We start from the raw sequence: 11471 nt of genomic DNA on the forward strand, positions 1-11471 counted from the left end.
TTTTCCAATCATGGTCTCAATAATTCTTGCTCATAGAATCCCTCCTCTCTCTCATTGATTGGACTCCTGGAGCTCCGCCTGGGACTTGGCCATGGATCTCTGCATCCGTTTCCATCAGTCACTGGATGAGGGTTCTATCATGACAGTTAGGGTGTTTGGCCATCCGATCACCAGAGCAGGTCAGCGCAGGCACCCTCTCGACCTTTGCCAGTAGTCTATAGGTTTGCAAGCAAATGGATGGAACTAGAAAATAACATGAGTGAGGTCACGCAGACTCAGAAGGACAAACATGGTATGTACTCACTCATAAGTGGATACCAGATGTAAAGCAAAAGATAACCAGACTGTACCTCACAGCTCCAGGGAGGCTAGCTAGTAAAGAGGACCCTAGGAAAGACAGAGGGATCAGCCAGCGATGGAGAAATCGATGAGATCTACATGAGCAGTAGATCTCATCACTGGGGGTGAGAGGGTGTAATGGAGGGCAAGGGTTGGGGGAAAGAGAGCTTCGGGGATCAGGAGGTCCTAGCTGGATCAGGGACAGAGTGGGAAAACAAGGAAAGAGTAACATGATAAATGAAGACACCATGGGAATAAGAAGAAGCTGAGTGCTAGAGAGGTCCCTAGGAATCCATAAAGATGACTCCACCATCAACCTTTTTTTTTTTTTTTTTTTTTTTTTTTTTTTTTTTTTTTTTTTTTTTTTTTTTTTTTTGAGACAGGGTTTCTCTGTGTAGCTTTGTGCCTTTCCTGGGACTCACTTGGTAGCCCAGGCTGGCCTCGAACTCACAGAGGTCCGCCTGGCTCTGCCTCCCGAGTGCTGGGATTAAAGGCGTGCGCCACCACCGCCCAGCCAACCTTTTTCTTAAGAGTATAAAATCTACTTATTTTATTATTGATTCAATACTGATTGAAGAATTGCTTTTGTAAGAGTCTGTTAGTTTGAAAATATACAAAGACAAAAGCACAATCCTTGAATTATTAAACAGAATCTCTTGAGAATTAATAATTTAGTACATTTTCCAGTAGAAGGTGTTCCATTAGTACTCAAAAGATCTGAGTTTAGCCTGAGCCAATTTGACATTCAAATGGTCTGATATTTAGAAATTCCAGCTGTTTATCTTGACAAGTATGTATGTGAAAACACACACTGTTTAAAGTGATATAGCTGTTTTCTGGTCTCCACAGACTTATTTCCGCCATGCCACAACATATTAAAATGAGTTCAATGACCTTGGAGTAACAGCTATCCTCAAATCAGGCATTTGCACACTGATGAACCTCAATAAAATCAATTATGACCAGGCACTCATTAATTCCAATGCCATTTGTAAATGTGTCCTTTTTTAATTTTTTTTAAATGTGTCCTTTTATTTCCATTTGAACAACAACATGACCTCTTCTTAATTACCTCCTAGTGGCTTTGAGTACAGAATAGGAGGTCATGTTTATTGAGTGGAAAGATGAAAGTGCCAGGTTCACCATCTCAGGCTTTTAGGTCCAGACTTACTGCAACTGGGTAAGGTGTACTGGGGAAAACCATGGTCTGAAGAAATAGGGTAGAACAAGGTTAATGTTCTTGACTTATTCCTGGAAGTGTTTCCCTAAGGTTCATTGAGGTAATCTCTGCAACATTTCCCCCTCAGTACACGGCACAGGATCTCCACAAGATCTGGCAAAGGTGGAAAGAATGAGGCTTTCAGTTGGATAGCCTGAGTAATTGGTGCGTAACTGATTTTCCTGAGGTTGAGGATACATTGACCTATTTTGCAAGGCTGTAGTAGCAGGAGAAGAAATTTGTACTTTTTCTAAGGAGGCAAGGTTTCAAATGTGGGCCTGAATCTTTTGAGCAACGGTGAATGTTGATGAAGAATTTAGCTTGGCTCAGAGTGTTCTAGTCCTTATCTTGGGTAGAGACAGCACTTCCAAGGTCCCAAGGAGATGCACACTGGTCACTAGTTCCCAGAAAGCATTGATCTCCTAACTTCATTCCTCACTCTTAGGGCATAGGAAGCATGTTTTTAAGATAATTTTTCAAGGCAGCATACAGAAAATCAGTTAATTCCATCCTGAAAACTCATCCAGGTCTCTTGTCCCTTTCTGTAGCTCTCACTGCTGACTCCAAACACGTTTTATTATCACTGATCAGAACTGCCGTCCATCCCCGAGGTCTCAAAAGGCATTGAGGAAACCATATTTGGTGGCTGTCATATGTGAGACAGCAGATGTAAGTATTGCCTTTACTTTGCATCTTTTTCAGGCTAGGCCATTGCACCTTGCTCTTCCTGTCCCTTCTGAATTCACTTACGCCTCTCTGTTTATTGTTAGCACCCAGACTCTCTGTGAGGGCAAGCAGAGCAAACAATAATTCCCAGACACGTATGAAATTATTGTGAGAAAGAGAATCTAGGTCACTTTCCTTGCTGTTCTAGTTTGGTTTCTGTCACTGTGATAAAATGCTGACCAAAAACATTGGAAGTGAAGTGTTCATTACATATTGCAGTTCACAGTTAGTTCATCCTTGAGGGAAGTTGGGACAAGAACTGAAGTACAAACTATGAATTCTGCTTACTGGTTTCCCCATGACTTACTCAATTTGCTTTCTTTGTAACCCAGGACTACCTGCCCAGGGGTGCCATTGAACACAGTGGACTGAGCCCTTGATATCAATCATCCATCAAGACATGCCTACATGCCAGTCAATGGAGACAATTCCATAAGGGAAGTTGCCTCTTTCCAAGTGACTTCACTTTATGTCAAATTGACAAAAACTATCCACATGTCCACCTTTGTCCACAGCAGTAGTGTTTTGTTATTATTTTTTATTACATTTATTGATTTACTTGTGTGGCAGACAAAGGCTAACTTTCTGGATCTGTTCTCTTCCACCACGTAGGTCCTGGGCATTGAACTCAGGACCTCAGTCTTGGCTGCAAGAGTCTTTATCTTCCTGCTTCAGGAATGGTGTTTTGTCACTGAAAAATGATACAAGGCCACTAAATGACAGGAAAAAGATACTGACATTATTAAGAATAATACTACCAATATATGCTGGTTGCTATTAAATTTGAGGCATTTATAGGCTCCCAAACAAGGGTGATTGCTTAGACCTAACCTTTGATTACAGTATCGTTAGAAAAATAGGCTCATAAAACCATCACCAGTTGAGAGCTGAGAGTAAAGCAGCCTGCATCCTATGTCTGTGGGTGGAATCATACTGAGTCACACTCTTTATGTCTCTCAGAATCTTCTAGTTGAAGACCTTTTTGATCAGTGTGTATGTATGAATGGGGTGTATGTGTGCCATGATACACACTGAAGCCAGAGGACAAGCTCAGCTGTTTGTTCTCATCTTCTAATTCATTCTGAAATAGGACTCCCTATTGTTTTTGCTTTGTATGACAGGCTAGTTATCTTGAGAGCTTCTGGAAAACTCTCTTGACTCCATCCTCCATTGTGGCATAGGAGCTCTGGGATTACATGCTCTGCATCTGGATTTCTATGGCCTCTGAGGATCTGAACTTGGGTCCTCAAGTTTTCATGGGAAGATCTTTATCCACTGAGCTGTCTCCTCAGCTCCTCCATAGTTATTTCTGAGTCATCCAATCCATAGCCATCTCTCTCTGAATAAAAAAGAGAATCATTTCTTCTAAGCACATTTTTCAGTGTCTTAGAGACATAAGTGTACTCCCTACCCATCTTCCCGATGTCAATATATACCTCTTGGCATGGTCCATATAATTGTCAATCTCCAATGTTATATAACTTCACTGTTAACAATCCAGTGTTCTAACTGTAGGAAGCAACCATGGTTTTCTGATAATCCATACATTTTTTGTAACTTTGATATGTTATTTTTTAAACAATCTAGTTCAAAATTGGGTTAACCTATTTATTAACCTTTATCCTAAAAGCACTTACCGTCAAAGACTGTATCTCAATTATCATGTTACATTTGACACCTATTGATGCCTTGAACTTGATCAAAATCAGCTATATCCATGGCGTTGCTCTTAGCAATATTCATTCTTTATTCTAGGCAGACACAACATGAGCCTTCCTATATCTTCATTCAGGTGCAACACACCATTGCTGAGGCAGACTGCTATGGGATGGTCTTTCTGTATGCTGTAAATATAGGTTGCTATGTATGGTAAATGTCCTTGGGATTCTGATGATAGTTTCAATATACCTGGGAATGGACTTAGATTCTGACATTTTGGAATAACTAGTGCTGAGCACCATGCCTGGCAACATAGCATTATCTTAGTGAGGGCAGAGGATCACTGTTGTTTTATACCTGCTGCTACAAGTGACAGAAACTAGTTCCAAGATAGAGTCTCAGCCTGCAACTGCTGCCTTAGTAACTAAAAGTATATCAGAGTGTGGTCATGCCAGAAACCAAAGCTGTATGCTGATTTTAAGTTAATTAACCAATTAATTGATTTTTATTTTTGTGTGCATGATTGTGTAGTGTTTGTGATTGCCTGTGTGTTCATATGTATGTATGCCAGTGATGCGTACATGCATGCATATGTGTGTGTGTGTGTGTGTGTGTGTGTGTGTGTGTGTGTGTGTACATTTAGGCCAAAGGTCAAAGTTGGATGTCTTTTCTATCATTCTCTATTTTATTTTCTGAGACAAGGCTGTTCATTGAACATGACTTCCTCAAGACTAACTAGTGAGCTGCTGCGGATGTCTTTCTGTGTGCTGTTAATGTGTTGCTCTGATTGATTGGCCAGTAGCCAGGCAGGAAGTGTAATATAGGCAGAATAAGCAGAGGAGAATTCTGGGAAGTGAAAGGCTGAGTCAGGAGACACTGCCAGCTGCTGCCACCATGAGAAGTAAGATGTAAAGTACCGGTAAGCCACAAGCCACATGGAAGCTTATAGATTAATAGAAATGGGTTAATTTAAGATATAAGAACTAGATAGCAAGAAGTCTGCCACAGTCATACAGTTTGTAAGTAATATAAGTCTCTGTGTGTTTACTTGGATCTGAGTGGCTACAGGTCCAAGCAGGACTGGAGAAAACTCCAGCTACAGTGAGCATCAAGGATCTTCTGGTCCCTGTCTGCCCCTTGTCCCCAGGAGGAGGCTCATACAAGCAGCCATCATGCCCAACATTTTACATGGGCACTGGGGACCCAAACTCAGTTCCAGATGCTGTGTGTCAGGCACTTCATGATTGAGCCATCTCCCCAGCCCACTCTGCCTTTAGAAACAATAAAGACAAGGCACATTCAGACTGGCTCTGACTGAGACACAAGGGAAAAAAATCATACCTTACATACCTAAAGATACAAGATTAGTTAATTCAAGTCCCCAAAGAGCCCCACTGTCCTCTTGTTTGGTTCATGAGATGCAATTATCTTGCCAAGGAAGTGTTGATTATCATTGACTTGGACTAGAAAAGTGGGGTGGAGAGAGCAGGGGACACACAAAGGCTGCCAAGGTTCAAATGCAGCAAAGGATATATTGCCGTACATCTTGCAATCCAGTAAGAGCAAGACAGGTATCTGCTAAACACACTAATTTATAAAGTACATCTTATCTGACACAGAAGAAAAAAAAGAATTTTCCAGGGCTTTAAAGACATGCATGGCTTCACTCAAGAACACAGAAATAAAATGAAAATTTCAATTTTTGGTGAGTGGCTTGTTTGTTCAGGCTCACAAAGTCCATTTTCTCCCCTGAGTGACCCTTTTTACAAGTAGAATCATCCCATGTTCCAGTGCAACTACCTAAATTGAATATGTGTAACCCACAGACATGGTTACATAGCAGAGACAGAAGTAGTGACTTTATCATCATTATAGGTGCTCAGCCTCCCCCACCAAACATCCAGAGCTCATTTTTCTTTCTCATCAAGAAATAAAATTACTGACCACCTGTGAAACCGAAGTGTAAGGTATAAAAACTGAAGGGAGTGTAAAATATAGCTTGCAGGCATTCAAAAACAAGGTTTTCTAAATTTCACTAGCTGGACTGCTCCCTTGTCATGCACTTGTTCGGCACACCTATGGCAGGGCCATGTTTCCAAGGCACCATTCAGATTTACATGGTATAGGTCAGAAGTTGTTTTCCATTTTGTCTCACTGGGAGTGAATTGCAAAAATAGGATTTGAACTGGCTCCTAGGGAACTGGTTGGATTTGGGTGTGATGGGGTCATGGCAGTGATAATTCAAGGAAAGGGATACAGTGTGAACAGACAGGACAGGATGAATTTGGGAAACAGTGAGTAACCCTCTACTGTGGAGCCATAGAGTCCCACTAGTCAAGCTAAAGCTATAAAAGATACAGGTGTAGTGATTTGCTTTCAGATATGTTTTAATGAGTGTGCGTGAGTGCGTGCGTGCGTGCGTGCGTGAGAGAGAGAGAGAGAGAGAGAGAGAGAGAGAGAGAGAGAGAGAGAGACAGAAACAGAGAGACAGAGACAGAGTGTGAGCAAGTGCAGAGGGGTTCACTATTAATATGGAGAGAGATGATAGACACAGATGATAAATATAGATAGATGAAAGATATATAGTTGATAAAAGATAGCTGGTGGGCTGATGATAGACTTATGAAATATGAGATATGAGATGATACACAGGCAGATTATAGGTAGATGAGATAGACATAGGTAATAGATTATAGCTAAGAAAATGACAGATATATAGACAGACAGATGGAGAGGCAGGCAGCTGAATTTAAAGCAGAAGGGGGGTGTGAGAAGGGCAAAAGGAAGAAGATGAAAATGAGGGATATTAGTTATTTTTTTGTTGCTGTGATGAAATGCCATGACCAAAAGCAACTTGTAGAATAGTTTATTGTGGCTTATAGCTCTGGAAGGCTATAATCCACAGTAGCTGGAAAGATGTGGCACAGCATCAGGAGCAGGAAGTTGACTGGTCACATTTTCATCCTCACACATGAAGCAGAGTGAACAGAAAGTAGGTCCAGGCTATAAACACTCAAAAGCCAGTGATATTTCCTCCAACAATGCCATGTGTCCTGAAGGTTCCAATATCTTCTCAAATAGCATTACCAACTGGGGACCAAGTGTTCAAATCTATGGGCCTATGAGGGACGTATCTCATTCAAACCACTACAGGAAGGGGGCAAATGATGCTTTAAAAGAGTTTAGGATTACATATATGCCCCTTTGCCTTTATCTGACTCTGTCTTCTTCAGGTGACATAGGTAGTCAGGGTTATTAGAAATTTAGGATTATGTTGTTGGGGAAAAAAGACATTTTTGAATAATTTTCTTCCACAATTTCTAGTCAGTCTTCCTTTGTAAATGCTTCAGAGTAAAGAGGGGGAAGTATTGCAAAACCATAGAAAACAACATCCAATGTCATTTAATATACATGAATCTCAATCAAGTATTAGGGTTCTTGTAGAGGTTCTATCAACCAACAGCTCAGGATCACTCTGACCCCAACATCTTCTAAAGTTCTTTCTTTCTAAAGTCATAGCACATGTCCTTGTCCATCTTCATTAACATCCAACTTTACCAACATCTTCTCCATTCTTGGTTTGACCAGCAGCGACTATGGTGGCCTTTCTGGGTGTGACAGTTAATACTGTCAACTCGATGGGAGTAGAGGCACCTAGGAGAGATACACTTCTGGTCATGTCTTTAGAAGTTTCTAGGTTAGGTTAGTTGAGGTGAGAAGACTAACCCTAGATGTGGGTGGCATCATTCCATGAGCTGGAGTTCTGGGCTGAATAAAAAAGAGAAAATGAGCCCAGCACCAGCATCCATCTCTCTCTGCTTCCTGATTGTGGATGCCATGTGGCCAGCCACCTTGTGCTCCTGATGGACTATATTCCTGCACTGTGAGACACAACAAGCCTATCCTTCTTTTACATGCTTTTGTCGGAATTTTTGTTACAACAAGAGGAATAGCAACCACTTCAGTGGCACACTTGGTGCTATCTACAGCCATTGATTCTCTTATACCTCTCACTGGATATTTGATTTCTTGATCTTTTCAGAACTGGCTTTCACCCCATAAAAGTCCCCTACTGGCATTGATATGACAGTAAGGAAATAGTCTTAAGAGATCTATGTCCATATGGATGATACTTTTGGTGAATGAACAAATCCCTGAATATAATATGTTATAAAATTTATGAGCCACAGATAATTTAATAGAACTTTAGTTTCAAAGGGTTGCTATTGGTGAAATTATTAAGGCCACTCAACGTAGTTAAAAGGATATTTATTTAATGGCATAACTTACAAATTGAGGGATAGGTAGGTCGTGGGGTCTGGGGCAGGTGTATTGTAGTCCAGCAGTGTTCTCTGGAGCTCTGCTTGGTCAACCTCCACCGTTCAGGGTCCCGGAACAGAGAGGGCACTGGCCCATCCTGATCTTGGGTCTCCAGGCGCCTCCCCTGGCCCCGCCTCATAGGCGTGACAGTTGCCAAAGTCTCAATGGGGGTTGGAACTTCCAGATCAAAGCTGGAATGGCTACCCACTACAGGTTGCCATTTCAAATGATCATAATACTCCTTCTCTCCACTTGCTAGAACCCTGTGTTAGTTACTGTTCTAGTCCCACACAGAGGCACAATGACCAAGGCACCTCTTATAAAAGAAAGTATTTAGTTGGGGGCTTGCTTACAGTTTTAAAGGGTTAGTCCATGACCATCAGGGTGGAAAGCAGACAGGCATGGCACTGAAGTAGTAACTGAGAGCTTTCTATCTTGCTGTACAGGCAGGAGAAAGAGGGGGGAGGAGATTGGGCCTGGCAAAGGCTTTTGAAACCTAAAAGTCTACCCCCAGCAACACACTTTCTCCAACAAGTCCACACCTCATAGTCCTTTTAACACTTCTCAAACAGTTCCACTCCCTGGTGACTAAACAATCAAATATATTAGCCTATGGGGACATCTTCATTCACAAACCTGGATGTCTCAAATCAGGGTATGTACAGGTCATCCTTCCCTTCAGTTTCTAAAGGAAGGTTCTTCCTGTCTATTCCAGGGTGTGGAATCCTGAACCAGCTTGTGGAAACATTGCTTGGTTGCTCTACCTTTCTTCATAGTATCATATTACCAGCATACGTTTGCTTGTCCTTTTCTAATAAGAATGCTTACATTAAAAACAACATTCTCATCTTGTTCTTTACATGAATTACTTATGCAGAAGTCATATTTTAAAATACAGCCACATCCTGAAATTCTGGATAGATAATGACTTTTACAGGATACTACATATTCAGTGCAGTGCTCTATTTAAAGGATTGGAACAATTATAGGATATGTTGGTCCAAAAGAAAACACCAGACCCAATGATTTTAATTCTAAATGATATCACATATTTAAGGAAAACAACATGATGCCATTTCTCTATAAATTCATCCAGAAAATAGGGTCAGAGAGAAAATTTCCCAACTTATCCTATGAAGCCAGCCAATAAAGATGTTACATGAAAACTACAGACAAGTAGTTGCCACTGAAGTGCACTCACCTGCTCATAACATAACATAACATTAGGAAATCAAATACAGTAGGGCACACAAAAATTGTATACTGCTCTTAAACTTTGTTCAAGTATGTAATACTGGTTCAACATTTGAAGTTAATTGATGTAAACATCTTATCAGCAATCTAAATAAGAAAAATCATAATATCACATTGAATGATGAAGAAAAACATTTTACAAAATCTAACAATTTGTGAGAATGTTCTGAACTTTAAAATGAACTTGTACAATAATTTCTACAGCTGATGTTTTTATTGGTGGGAGGGAAATCTACATATTACCTATGATTAAGAATAATTCCACAATAGTTTTCCATCACACCAATTCCAAATGTGAACTCTCATGTAGTGTGATAAAATAAGAAAAGAAAGGAAATGTGCAACTACCAGAAATGAATACATGCAATCATATTTACTTACAGATAGCATGATAATCTATTCCAGAAACTCAAACAAAAAGTCACTCCTGTAACTAATCAGCAAACATAGAAAGGTTGTAGGCTCTAAGGCAAATACACAAAGTTCTTTGCTTCTCTACATAATAGGGACTATCAAGATTTGAAATGTACAGTATAAATGCCACTTACAGCAGCATCACAAAATGACATGATTAGATATTAGCCCATCCGAATAGACTCAGGGTCTTTATGCATCAAACTGCAAACACTGTGAAAAGCAATCAAGGAAGATCTAAATGAACTGAGAGCTAGTCTGTGGTTAAGGGCTAGGGAAATGGTGTCACTTCTTCTAAAGTTGTCCTACAGGTTCAAAATAATTCCAATTAAAATTCCACAAATCTATTTTGTGAGTAATGAAAAGATCATGGAGTTAGACTAGTGCTTCCTAGGCAAACACATTGGGGTGGGCTCAGTTCAGATCCCCAGAACACCTGTAAAATTTGGGTGTGTTGAGATGTGTCTGTAACCCCAGTGTTGCAGGTAAGAGACAAGTGAATCCCAGGGGGCTCACTGGCTGGTAAGCTTAGGCAACTCAGTTAACTCCTAATTTCATGACAGACCCTGTATCAAAGAACAAGATGAGAGTGAGTGAGGAAGACACCTGATGACATGGGCGTCCACACACGCCTACATAAGCCAGCACACCTGCACACACACACACACACACACACACACACACACACACACACACGCTGGGTAGGATCTTATTTTTGAGAGGATGCATGACCATAAAAACACTGAAAGGTTTGAAAAGTCCTTTCAAAAGTAAATAAAGCAAAAGACAAAGCATGAACATCATCAAAATGAGTAGGGTTTTTTAGGTTTCTGTATTATGATATTTTATGGTGTCTCTCATAGTCCACTGAATTGCTTTAGTGGTCTTTGTTGTGGTTTGAATGAGAAATGTCCCAGATAGACTTGTATATTTTTGCACACTTGGCCCCCAATCAGTGGCACAGTTGGGAAAGTCATGGAAACTTCAGTAGGTGGAGCCTTGTTGCAGGAAGTATGTCACTGGGGGTGGGCTTTGAGAGTGTATAGCCTTGCCCCACTTCCTGTGTGTGGATTAACAAGGGGTCAGCCAGCCTCCTGTTCTTGTTGCCATGCTTGCCCAGCTGGTTGCCATAGCTTCACCACCATGATGGACTCCATCCTGCTGGAACTGTCAGAGTAAACAAACCCTTTTTTGCCCTAAGTTGCTTTATGTCAGGTGTTTAATCACAACAACAGAGAAATGGCTAACACAACTTAAAAAACATTTCTTTTGTTCTTCCCTTGGTGTTACTTTCCTCCTTACAAATTCTCCCAGGTATTCCTTACCCCTGCCTCTCTTTCAAGTTCATGGCCTCTTTGCCTTTAATTATTGTCTTTCACCTAAATACACAAATATGACATGCTTAGTCTCTGTAATGTTACTTGTGTGTATGTGTTTCAGCTTTCACACTCACTCTGACCTCACTTCACACCTTTATCAACACTGGTCTTTTACTTACAACAGTCTTACTTAGTAGCAGTTGTAGGTAGAGTATTTTGTC

This window comes from Peromyscus leucopus, chromosome 7 (genome assembly GCF_004664715.2).
Source record: "Peromyscus leucopus breed LL Stock chromosome 7, UCI_PerLeu_2.1, whole genome shotgun sequence".
In the NCBI taxonomy this organism is placed as follows: domain Eukaryota; kingdom Metazoa; phylum Chordata; class Mammalia; order Rodentia; family Cricetidae; genus Peromyscus; species Peromyscus leucopus.